The sequence below is a fragment of the Rhipicephalus sanguineus genome, chromosome 8 (genome assembly GCF_013339695.2).
Source record: "Rhipicephalus sanguineus isolate Rsan-2018 chromosome 8, BIME_Rsan_1.4, whole genome shotgun sequence".
Lineage (NCBI taxonomy): Eukaryota > Metazoa > Arthropoda > Arachnida > Ixodida > Ixodidae > Rhipicephalus > Rhipicephalus sanguineus.
In genome coordinates, this window is record NC_051183.1 from 56,650,940 (window position 1) to 56,671,662 (window position 20,723).

A 20,723-nucleotide genomic window follows, 5' to 3' on the forward strand; every position below is an offset into this window, starting at 1 on the left:
ACACAATATTTGTTCACACTGACACTGTCAGCAAACCCAGATGTACAATTGCTAAAGATACAAAATAAGATAAAATATCGTGAAAAGCATCTACGTGCTTTCTGACGTCAAAGAGATGTGAGTAAACTCGTCTCCTCTGAAAACTTTCATTTTGAAGACTGCATGAACAAGACACAGTTGCGTTCTGTACGCCATTTGTAATTCAACAAGCGTATGTTCAAGTAGAACCGCTAAAAAAGAGCAATGCATTTTCTCATGAGAAAAACGCCATTTGTGGCCGAAAAACATTATTTTAAGAGCGCGTTTGCCTAGAAATAGATAAAATGGTTCGCCGAAGGCTTGATTGGATGGACCGTTGCAAGACGCCCTGACGACTTCTTCTGGTGAGCAAGCAAGAAATTATTGTTTGCAGGATAAAAATAAATGCTGTATTTATGAACGACATTCTTAGCGCCATACTGCCCAGGATGGTTACTTTCGGAGCAATGACGAAGAAATGCAGCAAGTCTGAATATTATTTGTTACGGCAGCAGAGGTATATTCAACTTTCAACTGTGCGTCGTAGACAGGAGTTTGCGTACTAAAAAGTTTGCTCAAGAAATACTTGCTCGTGCTAAAATCCAAAGTGTAAAAAAGAACACATTATTGAGAATGCGCACAGTATCCGCTGTGGTATCCCTACGGTCTGAGAAGTTACAGAAGTCACCGGTCTTTGTCGTCTTCTTCCGCGGGCGCATACCCATTGGTACATCTGCTCTATTACGTCCGTCACATTCCCCCTCGTGGAAAGACAATGAAAAGTGCACTGACAGACCACGTAAAAATTACATATATGGAGTTTGAAAGGAACTAGACGGGTAGTTATTTCAGTTGAGGAGGACGAGATGCCCTCGTTTATCCAGAGAACAGGGGCGTAGCCAGAAATTTTTTTCGGGGGGGGGGGGGGGGTTCAACCATACTTTATTTACGGTCGTGCGTGCGTTTGTATGTGTGTGTATATATATACGCAAGCAAAATTGAAAAATTTCGGGGGGGTTTGAACCCCCCCAACCCTCCCCCCCCCCTTGGCTACGCCCCTGCCGGAGAAGTTTGTCGGAAGTAGCGCGAATAGGCCAATGGGATACTTCCCTCTGTCCGGTTATCCAAAGTCGCATGGATGATAACGAATACCAGAAAGAGCCCATCAGAAGAGGTCTTTTCTTTATGAATAATCGACGCGTTATGCCACTCTTTGCGAGACCATATGCATCCACATTGTCTGCAATAGCGCTGGACTAACATTTCGTGTTTCGCATATCCAGCTAGTGCTTTTTTTAATATCAGGGTAAATCTTTCACTTCCTCCGATGTAGAAATCATATCTCCACTAGGTGAATTGTGATCGGGTAGCTTGGACTAGACCTCTGTTACGGCGACATCCCTGAGACATAGTAGGACACGGGTACTACTATGCTGGTTACGCGTCTTCTGGAGTTTCAGTGTCACATACCTCTGAATGCCTAGCGATATATGAGTACTTATATTTCGGTGTTTATAACAGAAATTTCCACTCTCGGATCCTCTAACCGCGTATAATTTCCTCAGGCTAGTGCGCGGTACCTCTGAAAAAGCTGCACATCTGTTACAACTCCCATTGTTATGTTTGGTATTCTTTCACTATGCGATATTCTTCGTGCTCCGAGGGTTAAAAACTAGATGAATGGATTACTTTGGCGGCTGTTTGCTTCCCTGAAATATACTTTAGTCCGTACAATTTGTTGCCCCTTGTTTTCCAAAGTCCGCGTAACGTGGCATTGCTCCAGCCATGCAACTAACCAACTCGCCAATTTTTTAATCTTCGTGATTTTGAATGAGGAGTACGATGCCGTAAATAGTTTCACTAAGGTACACTTTTCCAGCGGCATCTTAATAAAACTATTATCACGTTTCAAGGTTCTGGGTATACTGGTAAACGGCGAGCTATGAGAGGTTTGTGACCTTGCTCAAGACTAGCACTGTATAGTCTGTAAGTCAGGTAAAAAACACTAATGTTTCGTAAAAATATTTTGTCTTTTATGCTTATATTGGAGAGTCCGGAAAACAATGGCACATGATTACGTGAACAACCTGCTAAATATAGAAATGCAGTTCTCAACACTTTACTAGTTATGTACATTATCAGATTGAGCTAGGCGGTTTACTGTACAGCTCGCTAAAATGAAGCATATGCGGCTGCAAATAATACGACACTGAAGGAGAGGTCAGGATGTCGGTTTTTCACCTGAGCCTACACTAGAAAAGTACTAAGGTATTGAGCACTTTTCTACTTATTGTTCCGTACAAAAAATAAATACAGTTATGTTAAACATTAGTTGATGATGACATCTTAAAAGGCAACCTCATTAGCATGTTTTGTCTTTTGCGGAGCTATTGACGTGTGGTTACCCCACACGCAAGTTATATTCGAAAACCTATCTTCAATTCCTCATGCCAAACTTTATAGCAGACATGAAGAGTGGTAAGCGCGACTAGACAGGGACGAAGAACGAAAACAGGCAAGGACACAGCGCTACTTTCAAATGATTTTATTTGAAAGTGCGGTAGTTGATCTAAAGAAATGCCTTCGAATTCAGAAATGAATCATGTTATCTAATACGCAGAGATGCTGGGAGTTAAAATAATCGTGGATTTCAAAGAAATATCATGTTGGCGGTAGTGATGAATTGAGTTGGAGCAAGTGCATTGGAAAGAAAAAAACTCACCTGAGGTCACCGTAATAAAATTTGGGGTAATTATTCGATATGGTCACGGGAGTGAGAATACCCGCAATAAAGAAAGAATGAAATGTACTTACAGGATGTACACGGGGAGTCCTTCAGCCAAGATGGCGGAACGCCAACAACAACAACAACAACGCGAGCGCTGTCGCAATCGTCGTCTTCATCGACTCGATGGAGCATTCCTGCTTGTTCGTCACGGCTTGTAACATACAGCCCCCGCCGCTGTGAGCGCCGCCTCGGCGCTTAGGAAAGAGTACGATCGTGGGCGGAGAAGTGCGGCTTCAAACGGGATACGTGCACAATGTCAGTAGAGGGGACGGACGATGAGGTTGTACTGTCCAACGGGGCGATCTCATACGTGACCTCAGTAAGCTGGCGCAAGACCTTATACGGCTCGGACTAGCGGGAGAGGAAGTTTTTTTTTTTTTTGAAGATTGCAGGATGAGACCTGCATACTAAGTAATGAGCTGGGATTGCGTGATGACAATGTGACGACTATCTTCGCTGTACAGGGTACGTGGGAAAAGTAATGTGAATAAGTCGTTTAAAAGAGAAGTATTAACGAGATCAGTACAACGCAATAAAAGGTTTCAAAATAGGCCCCTCCTGCGCAGATACATCTCTTCTAGCGACATTTCCAGGCATCGAAGGCGCCATGGCAAGCCTCGTCCCGAACGTCCTTTAGAGCCTTGGTGCAAGCCTCTTTGACTTTGACAACTGTCCCGGAATGATGCCATTTCATGGGAGTTTTCAAGCGCGGAAGCAAAAAGAAGCCTGTGGGAGCCATGTCAGGACTGTAGGGAAGCTGGTGAAACATTGGCGCCTTTGAATCGACGTAGGCTGTGGGGGCCGGCGCATTTTCACGGTGAAGTTTCCAATATCCCGCTATGTCCGGCCGGGTGCGATGAACATTTCGTTTAATTATCTAGAGCACTTCCACATTTAATTTGGCGTTAACGGTTCCTCCAAATGGCACTAAGTCATGATGGACAAGCTCCCTCATGTCAGAGAACACAGTGAGCCTGGTCTTGACGTTTGACTTGCTTGTTCTGGCTTTCGTGGGGTCAGGGAATGCTGAGGTGCGCCACTCGCCACTTTGCCGTTTATTGCGATAGCAATTATATGGACACTCTCGGTCGATTTTTGCCATCGCCGTTGCCACCATGTCCCAAATATATATATATATGTATGTATATATATAAAAGAGGCACAAAGAATAAAGCGCATGAAAAAAATTCTGAAGCACCCTACCGGGATTTCGAACCAGCGACCCCTCGCTCCCCAGTGCGCTGCGTTAGACAACTCAACCACGCGCCATGCATGCGCCGGCGAAATAACGGCGCTCTATTTATATACACAATTCCCGGCCGGTGGTACGGAGATGTGGGAGGAGCTTGAGCATCCTTTCTATCACGCAAGGCTCGTACTAGAGTGTAGCTTCTACATTTTCTTTCAATTTGAAAACTGCCCTTGAGACGCACACGACAAAGTGGCCTCTTTCTGCTCCCACTCGTGATGTGGAACGAAAAAAAAAGTTACAGTTTCGCCGCAACGGCGAAGCAATGAATGCGATAGCAACAAATTGGAATGTAACGCTACGAACGGAAAGCAGCTCGAAATTCCCAGCGCGTCGCTCAAGCACAAAGGACGCACGAAAAGAACACACACAGGACGAGCGCGAACTATCATGCGTCACAGCTCGACTCTTGAAGCGCATGTACTGCTCAAACATAAAGCAGGACGCATGAAACGAATGAAAAGGTACACACAGGAGAAGCGCGAACTAACTGTCACAATGGTTGCTTATTTCTGTTTCAACAGCGTGCTCCTTTCGCAAACGCGGCCGCTGCAGCGAGCGAAGTGATCTTCGTACGCTCTGTGACTTAGCAATCTAGGCGGTGTTGCTTCAGCGCGGACATCGCGGGGAAAGTACAAGACATGCAACCCCCCGCTCCAACACCCCCTCCCCCGCCCGCCCCCTTCTTTCCTCGAGATAAGCGCACGATGGCGACCATGCCCTGTAGGGCGAAGAGGAACGACGTTTCGCGGCAGCGCTACTACCACGTGAGCAGACAGCGGAAGCGCAAGGTTCTCCCTGCGCAAATATCGCGCTCCTCGCTCCATCTCGCTGGTAATCAAGAAACGCTTATAGGCGTCTGCCGTCTCTGAGTACTGTGGTGAAGGGTGTGTATATAACGCTCGCCGTTAGCTACCTCAAGGATCTGCCTTTGGTGGCCTAGTGGTTAGCGCCTCGCGCTGAGGACTGAGGGGTCGCTGGTTCGATTCCGCGCTTCGGAAGCTTTTTTTCGGAATTATGTTTCTTTGCGACTTGTATGTATATATATATATATATATATATATATATATATATATATACGCAGCATGACGGCGGCGACGGCAAAAACCAGCGAAGATTGTCCATATAATTGCTATCGCAATAAAAAAGAAAGACTACCGGGCACACTTTGCGTCAGATGCCCCCGTGTGGCAGGAGACGAAGAGGGATTACTCCACGCGCCGCAGTTTTAAAAGAAAAAGAAATATCTAAGAGCGTCCGATTTTCTATTGTTCACACTTGCAGCGTGTTGCTCAAGCACAAAGACGTACCAGCTATAACAGTCGTTAGTTCCCGCTTGCCCTGTGTATACCTGTGCATTCTTTTCGGGCGTCCTTCTTTGTGCTGCAGCGGCACGCTGCAAGCATCGAGCTGTTTGTCGTTCTTCGTGTGCCATTCGAATTTCTTGCTATCGCATTCATTGCTTCGCCCTTGCGGCGAAACTGTGACTTTTTTGTTTCGGTGTCGCATTCAAACAGCCAAGGTTCGCCACATGTTATCACGTCGTCTGAAATGTGGGGGTCACTTTCAGGAAAGTGTAATAGTTCTTGGCACGTTTCAACTTGGCGTGATTTTGGTCGTCTTTTAGCACTTAAAGCACAATCTTACCGCACACTTTCGCATCAGCAAATTATTCGTCAGAATCTCGCGAATGGAATGTTTTGGAATGTTTATTGTCCGTGCCAATACACGGACCCTCAAACGATAGTGTGTGTTTAAAAGATCTCTCACACGCATCACATATTCATCAGTGATGGTCGTTGACGGCCGTGGAGCATGGGCTTCATTGCTGGTCTCTTCAGGACCTTTTAAAAAGGCCTTGTGCCACCGGTTCACTTGTCGTTCTGACCAACAATCATCGCTCAAGGCCGTTTTTATCACAGGAAAAGTCTCCATTACAGACTTGCCGGGTTTCGCAAAAAACTTCATTGCAATTCTGTTTCAACTAACGCTGCACTGACGCTTGCACGGGATATGAAAATGAGTTTCATGGAAAAGTCTTTCCTTACTCTCCAGATGGTAGCAGACGGCTGTGCGCCCACGCGTGCGTAAGCTAACTTCCCTCTCCCCGAATATCAGCCTGTCCTAGAGTGTTGTGAGCCATAGACGCTTTAAATGTAATCACTAAAATTACTTTTCTGACAAACCCTGTACACGTTAACAGTGGCATCACGATCTTTGACAATATGTAGCGGCTGTCCACAATACACCATGACCATCCGTTAGGGTACTGTAAACATGCTCGGCTGAAAAATATAAAAGTACGAACATACTTCAAGAGAAAGAGCCGTTTGTTTTCTGATAACTAAGAAATGACGGTCGCGCTGACCCCCTCCCCCAAGACCTTCGTGCTGAAGAATGCAAGAGAAAGGGCCTTTGTTGATATATAGCCTACTCATGGTAAAAAATGCGTTGTCACAACGCCAACACAATGAGTTTTAAAAGGAAAGCGATAAATTTCCCACTAAGGAATTACAATAACACATCCGAGAAAATGCTGTTGCACGATCACATGTGTTGTTTGTGATGCGCAGCTAAAACGGTTCGCCGAAGACTTGATATGGTAATCTGGAATCAGGTGCTCTTTCGACTTCTACAAGTGAACAAGCGAAATTGTCCTTTCCAGCCTGGATATGAATGCTGTAGCCCTTGTTAATACTGTGATGGCCGCAATTCTTGTGGTGTTTCCATCCGAAGCAACGGAGGGAAATTGCCGTAAGCGTGAATATTTTCTCTTAGCACTGCAAAGGTTTTTGTGTCCAGCTTTATGTCGTGACGAGAAAATTTCTCTGCATAGATATGTTTTTATAGGAATATACCTTGAAAAATAGGCGCAACTTGGCACTGCGTTACTCATGCATGTTAAGACACGTAAGTACTCAAGACCACACCCCATAAACAGCCCTCATTACCAACTGTTTATTGTGCGTAAAGGAACTCATTTACATAAACGATGATGCGCATGAGAATAGGGCACGAGTGAAGCATGAGCGGAATATTCAATAAAAAATACAGCTATCATTCAATAACGGATAATCGATCAGTTAATATTTAATCACAGACTCAATAATCAATCAAAAATCCGCAACCACAGAAGCCAGCAAACATACCACCGCGAAGAAAAAAATGACTATGACCACTTAAATTCTTGCATCAAGAAAAGTTATCTTCTTCGGAAACAATGACGCAGATGGTTCACGAAAACACTGACGCTTTCTATTTTCGATTAATAGGCTTGTAACAATACACGTGAGGAAAATCTATCACTTCGTCCAAGTAACTGCGTGTCTGAAAACCGCATGGTGCAAGATTGTGCAACATGGTCAACAAGATGGGCATATTTCTTTTAAAGACGATAGTCTTTCTTGGGGAACTTAAACGCAGAAATTTTGGTCTGTCTTTCTGTTTGCCGGCACGTCACCCGATTCAGCCACCCGGCCAAATTTGAACCACTTTCTTACCACCCACCCATCTTGAACTGGTACGGCTGTCCATACTTGTGAACGTTGTCGATCAAAAAGTAAATATTACGCATATCTGAGGCGCAACATCATTAGGTAAGTATTAGGTGGTGTGTTCCTTTAATATAAAATACATAGATACGCCATTTTAAAGACCCTAGTTTCTTAAGCTGCGCTGAAAATGCGACTGCGCTGAAACTTGTCTTCCTCCGTGCCCTCTGCACAAGCTCATGTTGTGTTTCGGTTTCGGTTCAGTATTGCACTGTACGAATGACAGGGGGCGCCGCTCTTGCATTCCTGTTTTACGCCCAGGCGACGTGTAAATAAGAGAGTTTGTGGAGAGTACTCGTTGAGTGCGGACGTTTCTTCTTCGGCGCATCGCGCCAAACAGCGTGTTCGGGCTGGCCGGCGTCCCCACCGGTCGCGTTGGTCACCGCCGGTCTTCGCCTGCCGCTGCGCCGGGACTACCAGCCCGCAACACAGCACTCATGTTTCCCGACGTATTGCCAGATGGCGTCGATATCTCAGGCAGCGCCTCTTCTATCGTCTTTAGACGACATTTGCAGCGAAGCACGCAAATACGCGGCCAATTTTTTTTGCTTTATTTTTTATCTTCACGGATTCGCGAAAGCACACGGAGACAAAGAAGAGATACACAACGACGAGCGCGATCTAACCATTAGATATGTTAGATTGAACTCGCTTGCTTGCTTGCTTCCTCAAAAATATGGCACTTGCCCACTCTGGGGGATTGGCCAAGACTGCGCGTCGTAACCTCTCTCGATACCTTCAAGAATGCGTACTAGTAATAATTATTATATATATATAAAAGCTTTGTCTCCGTGTGCTTGCGCGAATTCGTGAAGATGGACATGTTCCAGCTAGGCCGACTCGCGGTATTTCTTCAATTTGTTATTTTTAATCTGTGTGTGGATGAGCGAGTGCCAAGTTAAGCCTAATTTTTCAAAATGACATATTATCAACTAGCCCAACAGCAAGTTCTAATATGGTGAAGAAGTAGTCACTCCTGATAAAAATGAAAATTGGTGCCACTCCGCACTTATGGTCCGAAGGCTGGGCTAACAGCGAAGCTAGCTTGCACTTGTGGCGCAAGGCTGGAAGAAACAGCGGAGCAAGTGCTCGAACTCCCGGGGAAGAAGCTGCCTTCCCAAGCCCATGTCCCTTCCTGGCTTAAGCGACATTAGTTGGGAGGGAATATGTCACGTGACTAGTGTTACGTGATTTTGGTGGGAACATGTCCCGTGACTAGTGCAGACGCTGAGCGTCTGCACTGAATTCTTAATAAAGTGGTACTCTCTCTCTCTCTCACATGTCTAGTATTACGCGATTTCACGTAACGCTCCCCTCCTCTTTCTTTTTATTCTTTCTCGCGCTCTATTTCTCGCTTCCTCTTTCTTTTTATCTCTTTATTTCTCTCTTTTTGTCTCTCTTTTTAAAATCTTTTTGTCTGTTTCCTTTCTTCCATTCTATGTCTGTCTTTCTCTTTCTTTCAGTCTCTTTCTTTCTATCCCTTTGTTTCCGCCTCTCCCTGTACATGATCTCTAGGTAATCCGAATTATTGGATCCCACGGAAGAGAAATCGCTCAGCGGGACAGCGCGAAACCGTCGCTGTGGAAGAGCGCGTCGGGCGCACGCGTTACGGGAGAAGACGACGACAACGACGAAGAGAGCGCGCGCCGGCATGATTATGATAGTTTATCGCAACACCAGACAAACTACGGTCAGCAACAGCAGTTTCATTGTTAAAGAAGCACTATAGTTTAGAAGAAGACGTCTTTAACACCTAAGAATGCGCTCTGTGTTTGCTGTGGTTTAAGACCTCACCACATACAAAAGATATCATTGCTCGCCGCGCACTTCTTCGTGGAGTTCGCACAGGTAGGCACATTTATACGTGTGCAAAACTAGACTAAAGATAAAAAAGGTGTAGGCAAGTGTGAAGTTGTAGTCAACAACTCTTTCGATGCCAATGATGTTTCTAGTGAGAAGCTTTCTACGTCGCTTCACATAGGCAATGTACCCTAAAAGCCGTCCATATTTGCGAATACCCGGAATTAGCGACACTTCTTTTTCATTTAATCCTACTGCCTTGTCCTATTGGACAGTTTTTTCAACCTTGTTTAGAGTAAATACTCCCATGCCAAATTTTGTTCTCCCAGAGCTTGTTTCAAGTTATGGCTGAGTATAAACTATACCGAGGTTTTTTTTTTTACTCAGGTTATCACCTATAAGGCTGTTCAAGTAACGCACATGTCGTCTTTTCGGAAGTTTTTTGTTTTCAACTTTTACGAATGCTTTAGAATTCGTTTCCTAGTGCTCTTACATGGTTCCAAAATCTTTTTGGCACGTCACCGTCGTTTCTGTAAACTTCTTGCACCCGCCGTTCACATCAGCATGAATTTGTTTTCTGGCACTTGTTCGCTTGCTACCATTTTTTCTGCTTCAGCCTTACCTCCAATTATCGTCCACCACCCACGATAGCGTAGTGATTAAGGTGCTCGACTGCTGACCCGCAGGCCGTGGGAGCGAATCGCGGCCGCGGCGGCCGCATTTTTGATGGAGGCAAGAATGCTAGAGGCCCGTGTTCTTAGATTTATGGGCACGTTAAAAAACCCCAAGTTGTCAAAATTTCCGAAGCCCTCCACGACGGTGTCTCTCAAAATCATATCGTGGTTTTGGGACGTTACACCCCTACAATTATTATATTATGCTATTCTTGTAAGCCCACCTTTTTTGCTTCTCTGTGATGGCCGGGCGGTTTCTCATGCTCTTATATGGCCTTGCTTTATTTCCCTATTTCACCATTTACCTGGATTTCTATTTTCACCCGTACAGTTCTTCAGCACTGTATGGCTTATCTCCTTCCGCATGAACTCTTGAGTTAACCCGAAATATCAGACTGCTGTAGGAAATGTTTCCAAATTCTTTCCTCTATTGTATTACAAGTTACGCTGTTTGCTCATCATTGAGCTTAATTTTTAACCCTCCTGGTGTGAATGCTTCATATGAAGCACAGGTATCTCGTGCACAGTTAAAAGTTATATATTTATGGTCGCTTCCCAAGCTATCACTTCCGTGGTCATTTATTATCATCAGTTATCTTCACCCGCAAGGCGCAGGCGCTCCTGACGCCAAGGTATAGGCGCTCCTGACGCCAAGGCGCTCCTGACGCCAAGGTATACCAGTGAATAAGCATTAAGGATTACCACTGCAAATCTTGGTAATCCTTAATCGCTGGTATGCCCCTAATCTATCAATTATCCCTGTTTTCTCACTAGGCATGTTTGAATGCTGAGCAAAGAAAGCCTGCGATATCACGCTCAGAAGGCAAACGTCTTAGCCACTAGGATTAACGGCCATGTTTGCAGAAGCCTAATATGTAAGAACCATTTTTACAGATGAAGGCGGTGTTGGAACGCTGCTGCGACCACCGCGGCGTAAAAACTCTCAGCGCGATAGCGTAGGAGTGGCGAACGGCAGGAGGAGCGTACCAACCAAGTCGGAAGTGGGCACAACTGCTGGCGCAAAGTAGCATGCTTAAGGATTCTGCCTCATGCTCATCTATACGCGAACGCATTCATTTAACACGCAAAACAAAAACAGGAACGAGAAAAGAACGCAGCAGCAGCACCGAAGACGACAGCGATGAGCAAAAACCGCAATGCTTCGCACACTAGGACAACTCCAGTGGCGTTTCCGCGGAAATCTAAAAATATTTTCGACTACGATTCCTCTAAAACGTTATTTTATGCCAAGTGCTAAGAACTTACCATCGATGTGCTGAGTACTAAAATCACAGGCGCCATTGCTTCTCTGAACATTAAGAAAACATGGATGATCCCTCCGTCATAGGAATCGGTATAACACGAAAGTGAAACGTGCCTTCACAGAGGTAGTGCTTATCGTGTAGTGACATATGAGAGCTTTTAGAATGTTTGTTGGTGAGAAGCGTCGAAAGCTGGGCGAGTTGGTAAGGTTTATTCTTCTAGCAAACTGCGCAGCAGATGGGACACAAAGAAGATGAAAACTTATCAACTCGCCCAGCTTCGACGCTTGTTACACATATTTGTAGTACCCAGGCCATCTTACCGTGTTTTATTCCCAGTCTTTCAAGTCCAGCAACCTTCGTGTCACTCATCGCTGTCTGCGTTTGCAACGCAAGAACTGCAACGTGGTTCTAGAAACAGGGCACCGTTCCCCCTGGAATACGGGCAGCCTTCGGACCAATGCAACCGTCTACTCTGCGCTCGTCTGTCCCTTTCGTGCTTTCTTTCCTTCTTTGTGTCCCGTGTGCTGCGTAGTTTGCTAGAAGATGTCTATTGGTGTTTGGCAGCTATATATAGCACCGTTTAACGTGGATGCACCTATGTTTAAGCTCAGTGACACATCATCATCGCGACGACCAACGCCCACGATCATGATTTAACCGTTCTGGTAGCAGGAGTTCTTAACATATACCTGGACACAGCGTATCGTGCATTCCGCGCAAAGATGATAACAAGGACATAAACACTGGTACTCGATATGCACTCCTTCAACGCGTCGTCATTTAAGGACAGAAACTGCAAGGTGTGCGCTCCTGAGTAAAAGGGGTAAGCTACGTCTGTGCTTATTTATACACTACCACACTACGTTTCAGCAACTCGGTAGCCAGAGGTTCGTAGCTTAAGCTGCGAACGAACGCAGGCGTTCGGCGTCATGCTGGCCTCTGTCTCGCTCTACCAAGGCACGGCATTCGCCCGTCGACGTCGCTGCCTTTCAGCAGCGCTTATTGAAGCAGTTTTACCAGTCGGAGTGATCGCACAGGAAGCAGGCGGTGGCGGAGAAACACCGTTGGTGCATGTGGAAGCTGCACTACTCCGGCAACGAGCAGTCACACGCTAACACTAAGCGAAATGCAAAGAACTTGACTGCGTGTAGGTCTACTCGCCGATGCTAGCGTGGCCAGTGTTATTCGCTGGTATCGGTACGCTTTAACCATGGCCTCCAAGCGTGCGCGCCGGCAGGTTTCTCGTAGGCGACGCTTTAACAGCGTCGTCGCAGAATCGTTCTCTATCGGCGCTAGTAAGTGTCATGCCGCAACACTTCTCTTCACCGCTCACAGACGGCGGCACCGCCCCGCCAATAGAGAGCACCTTCCGAGAGAGAATTTGTGAGAGATATAAGGCGCCTTTGTGGAGCGTCGCGCATCTGCCTCGGTGGCTTAGTCGGTAGCGCGCCAGGCGCTTATCGTCGCAGATCGAGAGGCCATAGGTTTGATTCCCGGTGGCGGAAGATTTTTTTATAGTTTTTTCTTTCTGATACGTTAGCGTCCATTTTATCAACGTCATATCTGTGACGGAAATGCGTCACTGAAGCCTTGGTGGACCCCGATCTAAAACACCTTCGTGTTAAAAAAATGAGTAGAAGGGTTTATTAGGTAGTTCGTATTTATCCAGTCCATGTGGCTACTACTAAACTGAAATTAAGTACGAGGCTTCGATGGTGATTTGCACGACACCCCCCCCCCCCCCCCTCCCACCAGAGTAGAGTACAAAGCTCTGCGCACTATGCTGTCTTGGCGTCGGTGAAAATGCACTTCAATTTTTGGTTGTATGTTTATGGGTGATGGCATATTTGCAAATATAATTTCTTCAATTTATTACTTTCTTTACAGGACCGTATAGCTGTGGCTACCCAAATCGTAAGTTCTATTCGATAAACTAACATTTCATAACAGACGGAGCAATTATTAAGATACAGAAGACGTGAACTTAACAGAGCCAAGAAAGAAGAGCTAGCTGTAACCTCTCTGAATGTAAATTCCATGCTGCACGAATTAACGAAGAAGTAATGAAATGCTTCTAAAATAGTCTATAACACTAAAATTACATGTTTTTCGTCATTTCGTAGAAGTATAGCTACTAACTGCACTAATTGGAATGTGCAGCCGGTTCGGTTTCAAAGAGCTCCAGCTCATTTATAGTTCGGCGATAGAAACCAGGTTATCGCCATTCATGAACTAGTTGGCAACAGTGAGCTGCTGCGAGTTAGATTGAGAAGTTTTTTTTTCAAAGCAGGTTATGAATGAACTCTCCGGAATAGCTAAGGCAGACGTTGTCCATTACACACGAATATCGATTAGCGAGCTTCACCTTTATGCACCAGTCATACAAACAATGATTGTCACCATAGACATGTGTGCGGTACTAGGCAGGGAACGCAGCGTAGCAGTTTGAAACACCTATTCAAACTTCTACGCAGTGAATATTAATTTCATCCGTATAAAGGTTGCGCGAACTAGAAGTATATGTTGTGACGGTGAACATGAATTTTGCTCTTTCTCCAATGTAAACTCTGGCGGTCATAATCAAACTACCAATCAAATTGCCTTTGTGAGAGACTGTTGTATAGGAGATATCGTAAGTACTGCCACGCCCGCTTCTTCTTTTATTTTGATGTATTCAGGTTTGACCAGCAAGGGCGGTTATCAACGCTCGACGCTGACCGCGCAGCAGTGTTCGAGAAGCTTCCGGGAGAGAAGCGGTTTTCGGTTAGTTTGTCGTATAAATGGTCCGAGCGCGAAACAGTGAGATCAGGGCGCGCACAGCGTGTAGAGGGTATACGAGCCGTTCGCTGGGGGATGTGTGCCGAAATAGCGCGCGTGCCAGTGCTCTCGACCGTGCCCTTATAGTCAAAGTTCACAGTTGCTGCTCGAGTTACGCAGTCCCTTTTCCCAGATATCCCTTCCTGCTCTTTCGCCCAGCAAATGACGGGCGGGGCGTTTCCTTCTGCTTCAGGAGCAATCGACGGCAGGCCTCGCACGAGGGTTGATGTTACTCCCTGTGACGGAGATGGCCAGCTTGTTTCATCTCTGCTTTAGCCATGTTCCTTGCCAACGCTCGCGAGCTTTTACTCACGGGTAGAACATACAATGCGCGGAGCAATGTTATCGATTTAGTGTTTATGCGGAACATGACGGCGATGGTGAAAACATGTCCTGAGTGTCCATACAATTGCTAACGCAATAAAAACATACAAAAAACCGTCGGAGCGGGCTCACTTTTTTCCTGGAAAGCTGCATCGTCTCCGCTGTAAAGAGTGCGTCCGTTGGAAGAATCATATAATCCGGCGCCTTTTCCATTGATTTCGTTCTCTCCTTCAATGCCCTTCTTACAGGGGACATCTCCTCGCCACTTATTTCTTCATAAAGCACGCGTGCAATGTCAGCACTAAGCGTTGAACCTATCATAATTTCGCGCTTGTCGGCTACAGTGTGTTATCTATGCATGCGCGGTCGCAAGCGCACAAAATGGAGCGAAATCAGTTAATCGTGCGCGATAGTCGTGCGAGAGAAGCAAGAGCGGGTGGGTGGCTGCATAGCAAAGAAGTATGGGAGACAATTCACAACTGTTATTTCTTGTATATGAACCAGTCGAGAGTATCTACCCTGATGATGTCACGTGAATGACTGTTTTGGCATCAAGAAGTGCACCAAAAGACAAGAAACGCCAAGAGAGAATAACGCGCTCGTTGTTTTTGTTTTTTGTTGCATTTTCAGAGGCTGTTAGGGGCCCTTTATAAAAGGGCGTGCAAACACGGACACAGGAGAGTAGTCAAGACACCAGAAACGCCGCTTAACAACTGAAAAATCACACAGCGGCGGAACCGAAGGTAGACACAAATAGTTATCTGCGCATTCCCACGTAAGATGCCATTCCTGTCAATCAACTGCGAGTAGTGGTCTACGTGAGAGACAGCTGTTCACTCTCTCGACTTTTCTCTTATGTCCGTGTTTCCACGTCATGACTTCTTAACATGAATACATACCAACTAGCTCAGCTATATTCGATGTTTGCCATTCTCTTTACTTCTATATTTATTTATCGATTTACTCGAGTAAGAATGAACGAAAAAGTGTATTAACGCACCAATATATATATATATATATATATATATATATATATATATATATATATATATATATATATATATATATATATATATATATATATATATATATATTACATATCTATTTTATTTATTTATGCACAAAGTACTACACAGTAAACCACTTTACACCCTTAAGGGGGTTTTGCCGTTTCTATAACTAACACCCTTACACCCCAGGAAAAGGGTGCTTTCACATATCAAAACACCCATACCATAGGGTGTTGCCACTGGCCTAACACCCTTATCATGGGGTGTTTCCAATGGCCTAAACACCCTTATCACTGGAAAATGTGAAAAATAAAATCTACCAGTCAAGGAGCATGCAGTTACAGATGACATCAGCATAGAAGGTGCACGCACGCGCCAAACCGCACACACAACAGAGCGTATTGTAAAATACCACTTGGACAGAGCGCTCGTGCTACTCAGCCTTACACTGAACATCTGGTATATATAGCCCTAGTATCTTAGGCCGCCGTTCAGTGTCGGTGGAGATATTCCTCTTCCGTATAAATGAACGTTATTAAGAAAATAGGCGTAAATTTATGGTACAATTGTAGATAGCCCTAAAAGAGACATATCTTTTAATCTAAACTCGCCTAAGATCCAACGACATTTTAATCAGCAAGTCTCAATTATCATCTGGCACGTTGTAGTATGGGCCATGGGTGTTTCGATAACCCATAACACCCTTAACTTCTAAAGGGTGTTTGGTTAGATCATTACTCCTTAAAGGCTATTTTGGGGAAGGAAAACACCCTCACACCCTAATGTTTGCAAATTTTTGGTTAGGAAAAAGGGTGTTTTGCTTGCTTGAAACCCCCTTAAGGGTGCAAAGTGGTTTACAGTGTAGGTCCTAGACTCGAAGAATATGCTGTCCAGCGAATTGGGTCGTCGTCCTGGATGGAAGATGCGGCAACGTTAAGGTCAGGCAGTACCCGTGACATTTCTGGAGATGAAAAAGATATAGAACTTCTGGGGAGCTATTCTCGATGAGTTCATCCAAAGGAGATGTCCGTAGTCCATTTCGGCCGAGCGCATTCAGTGATTCGAAAAAGCGGTGCGCCGTGATGTCACTTCGCTCTTGACCACGTCGCCGCACCGAACCCGCCAGCACATTAGCGTAAGAAGAGAGTGGACCAAATTCACAAGAACAGGAACTTTTCAATTCTGAATTTGCATGTGAATGTGTCCCAGATGTTTGAGAATGAAGCAGGTAATGCGTACCGGCCTTACAGTTGCGTTAGACGAGCGGCCGCATTAGACCTAAATCGATGGCTAACACGATCAAAAGACATGTGCACCGAAAATCGGATCTCTGAGGGCTGCGTTCGTTGCATTGAAGCGCATTCCGTCCCTATCATTTGCGTCGAGAGTGTTTGAAAGCTTCGTGATGTCATGATGGCGCTACAGAACAAGAAGCGGAAACAGGGCGTGCGCTTTTCGCCGAGCTTCCGCTATTCAGCGGCCGCTTAAATGGACAGTTCATTACATGGACGCATCGAGAAGAGCTCCTCCGGCGAAGTGCTGTATTTTATTTCCAGATTCCCCATTCGAACTAAAAGAAAAGACTAACGGCGGCGCGCCGCAATTATTGCGCGGCGGCGGCGGCGGCGGCGTGAACTCTCTTGGGACTTCGGCGCGGCGCGAGCGGCGTGACCAAAAACAGGCGGCGGCGGCGGCGCGGCGCGGCGGCGCAAACCTCTAGTTCGAGGTGATAACTTCTAAGACACATCCACAATGACGAAATTTGGAAATGGAACAAATTTTAGGCTAGTTCTTAAACACCAGTGTATTCACCATAAATTGTCATACTCCAAGTGGCGTCATCATGAAGACTGATTTCTAAGTTAAGCGACTTACAGATCCGTTTTCTTAAAAAATATATATAGTTTTAAACGTAAAGCTGGCATGAGTTCGTGAGCTCTCATGATCTTCAAAGGAAAGTGAAATTTCACCAGCACTGTGCAGTTACAAAGCAAAAGCGTGATAAGCTCACGTGTACGCTAAAGACAGTTGAGATCCTACTTGTATGTTTCGACCGCGCATTGCGCTCACATCCCGTTATCTTAACAGCAGAATAATTGTTTTCTTGTTTCACGTATTGGCTGCCTAATGGGGTACTGACACAAAAATCTTGGTGTGGCGTTTTTTTTGCTGTAATTTGTTGCTGGAGGGCTATTAGTCATAACACGGCGCATCGCTTGCCGCGGTGAGCGACAGATAATTAATTAAAATATGTTTATTACCGATCAGTCTCAGTTTCGGTTTGGGAGAGATCCGAGAATGACTAGCCGCCGTGTGCAAGTAGCGGCATCTAGTGTGTGAGACAGCACACAGGACTGTGATGCACTTTGCGCTGCCTGCATGGTGTTTCGCATGTGCCATGTGCAGAGCGATGTCGTTGCCGTCACCGCCATCATCGTCACCTGGTGGCAAAGACTTTCTTGAGGCCTAAACATGTTCGCCGCGGGCACGGACTCGCGAGCAGCCGCCGAATACTACTAGTGCTGGCGTAAGCGCGGCAAAAGCGCAGTGGCGACTACGACGTTGAGATTTGGCTGGGCATCTCGGAGCTCGGCCGCAGTGATGACGTCGCGAAGGTATTGGCGTTCTTTTCAGGTCGCTTTGCATGAAGCGAATGCCGCGAGGTGCGGAGTATAACGCTAGATCGGGCACACGAACTTCAAGGTTCATATAAATCACCTTCCAAGCCATGTTCGCTGCTCAAATTTCGCTGATGATATACGCATGTTCACAATTATTGATCCCACAGGCTATCTCATACGCAAAATGTTTACAGCGAAAGCTGTTGTGAAATCACAACAACGGCCGTTTCTGGCGCCGTAGTTGTCCGCCGCCACCGGCGCCGCTGTCCGCCAGCGCGAATTAAGAAAAAAAATGAAATAAAAAACATCCAGGATGAAACGGGTTTCGAACCTGGGCCCTCTGCGTGGGAGCCTCGTATTCTACCTCAGAGCCACGCTGGTGCTTGAAGCTGCTTTGCAAAAAAACCCTATACAGGCTTCATGTCGGGAAGGAACCACAATAACATGAAGCAAGGAATATGACTTTTAAGGGCTCGTTTCTTAGTTAGACACAATATTAATGTAATGTAATATTGTATTATAGCGCGGTAGAAGAGTAAAATAACGAGGAGGTCACACACTGCGAATTCTGTAACCAGGCGTCACACAATGTGAATTGCTCACCGAGTGGGTGGTTGAATGCTTGCAACCCATTACAAGGGGCTCTGCCATAATTCTTCATCGTCATCAGCCACAGAATCAACAAAGTCCACACAATGCCTTACAGGTGTTTAGCAGGTACCCTGGTTCTCCACAGAACGACGAAAAATTGCATAGTGGCTGCTTCCCTACTTCACAAAAATTATGTTGATTTATAGCGCAGTGGGTTCCTCGCAAGTGCAGTTCTACTGATTGCCAAGGAAGCCCACAAGGCTCCCATAATCCATTTCCTCAAGGTCTCAATAAAGTTAATTCCCCCCCCCTCTCTCTCTCTTTCTCACGTTAACGTATGTTATAAAGTGTGGTCGGAGAGCTAAATAACGACCGGGCGTCACACAATGCGAATTGCGTAACTAGTGGGTAGTTTAATGCTTCCAACCCATTGAAAGGGGCTCAGCCATAATTCTTCATCGTCGTGGACCGTCGCATCAACAAACTGCAGATAATGCCTTACAGATGTGTAGCTGGTACCTCGCCTCTCCGCGGAATGACGAATAATGGCGTAGTGGGTGCTTCCCAAGTACACAAAAATTATGATTTATGGCATAGTGGGTACCTTGCTAGTGTATTTCTATTAGTAGTCCCAAGAGTTTTTAACGGCCTCTAGAAATGCCACTCTTCCAGCTTTTGCTGTGACTGTGCGGCGATTTCCGCTCAGGCCTGGCGTTTTTTGTCAGTACCCCTTTGAGTGGTACAGAACGAGCTGTGACACATGTTGCATGATGTCACAGTGCCTAGCTACTGATCTTGTGCTTCGCCCTGTTTGCCGATTAAAAAAGGCGATCACCTTGTTGCTTCTGCGAAGTCAAAACTATTGTGTCGGGAAGAGCCCTGCATCAGTCTTTGTTCTTGCGCAGCTGTGCATGAGGTGGGGTCTTCGGGCACGGATTGGCCCTATTTGAAACAGCATTCTAGAGATACAGATTTCAGAAGTATAATAGACGCATATAGCTGTAGCATAAACACGTCTTTGTAAATCCACCTGTGCGCCTTGTACAGCTCTGCAGCACCCGATCACAAAAGTGCTTCTCATGGTACCGATGAAAAAAAAGTCGAAAACACGTGCACTGCGCCTCCAAAATATATGGAGCAAGACGACGATTGTTGTAGCTTGATAGGAGGTAGCGAGCCGCGGTGAATTATGACACATGACCAAAGCACATTTGATGTGCCGTTTCCCACAGTGGTTAGTAATATTCGTAACTGATATTGCTTTATGGCACTGGTGTAACTCAGCCAAAGTTCCTTGAACTATGTGTTCGCTACTGAAAGTGTTAGAAATTGAAAATGGACATTTTAATAGGAATGACTTGAACCATTTCAGGCAAAATTACTCTTCTAAAAGATGTGTATAATATAGGACCTGACTAATCGCCGAGAAGCTCAAGTCCTAAATTATCGGGGTGGTTTGGCGAACTGGAGTCGAATATGACAACATATAAATGACATACTGTGATTTTTTGCAACACTTCGAGGAACACATCTCCTGAGTATAGGAGTCTGGTCTTCTAATTAGTCCGCAGTGCCACGTGAAGAAACTTCTCGATTGCAAAAGTCACCTGTTTATTGATTACATTTCGTCTTTGCGAAGGATTTCATCGAGAGAATTTGTTCGCTATACTTCGGTGCCAGTCCACTTAGGAGACCAGTAATTCTTTTAGAAAACGAAGAAAACGCCATGGAATATGTTGGCACAGGAGAGCACCAAGATTCCTGAATGTGAAGTGTATTTCATCCCCATACGCGTACCAAGGTCTCCTGGATCTACCAACCACAAGGTGCGGCAGGCCTGTCAGCTGTGACCCGACGAAGACCTTGACTGCCACCGCTCATACTTTCCTTCGTACACCTTTCAGCCTTTAGCCATGGTTGGCTATTGTTTGAGTGGGGGTTAAGCGTCCGTGATTGTGTCAAGCACCAACGCAAAGATTCTTAAGGTGACCCAGGGGGGAGGTCGGGTCCGTGGT

At 45.7% G+C, this 20,723-nt stretch overlaps 1 long non-coding RNA gene across 1 annotated transcript in view; it reads left to right on the plus strand.

The window, feature by feature from the left end:
• Positions 1 to 6,670: 6,670 nt before the first annotated feature.
• Positions 6,671 to 20,723, plus strand: part of LOC119402750 (uncharacterized) — a 33,811-nt gene continuing 19,758 nt past the window's right edge. The window contains exons 1-2 of the long non-coding RNA XR_005185911.1: positions 6,671 to 6,809; positions 13,233 to 13,259. This is a non-coding gene — a long non-coding RNA (uncharacterized LOC119402750). The remainder of the gene's footprint in view (positions 6,810 to 13,232; positions 13,260 to 20,723) is intronic.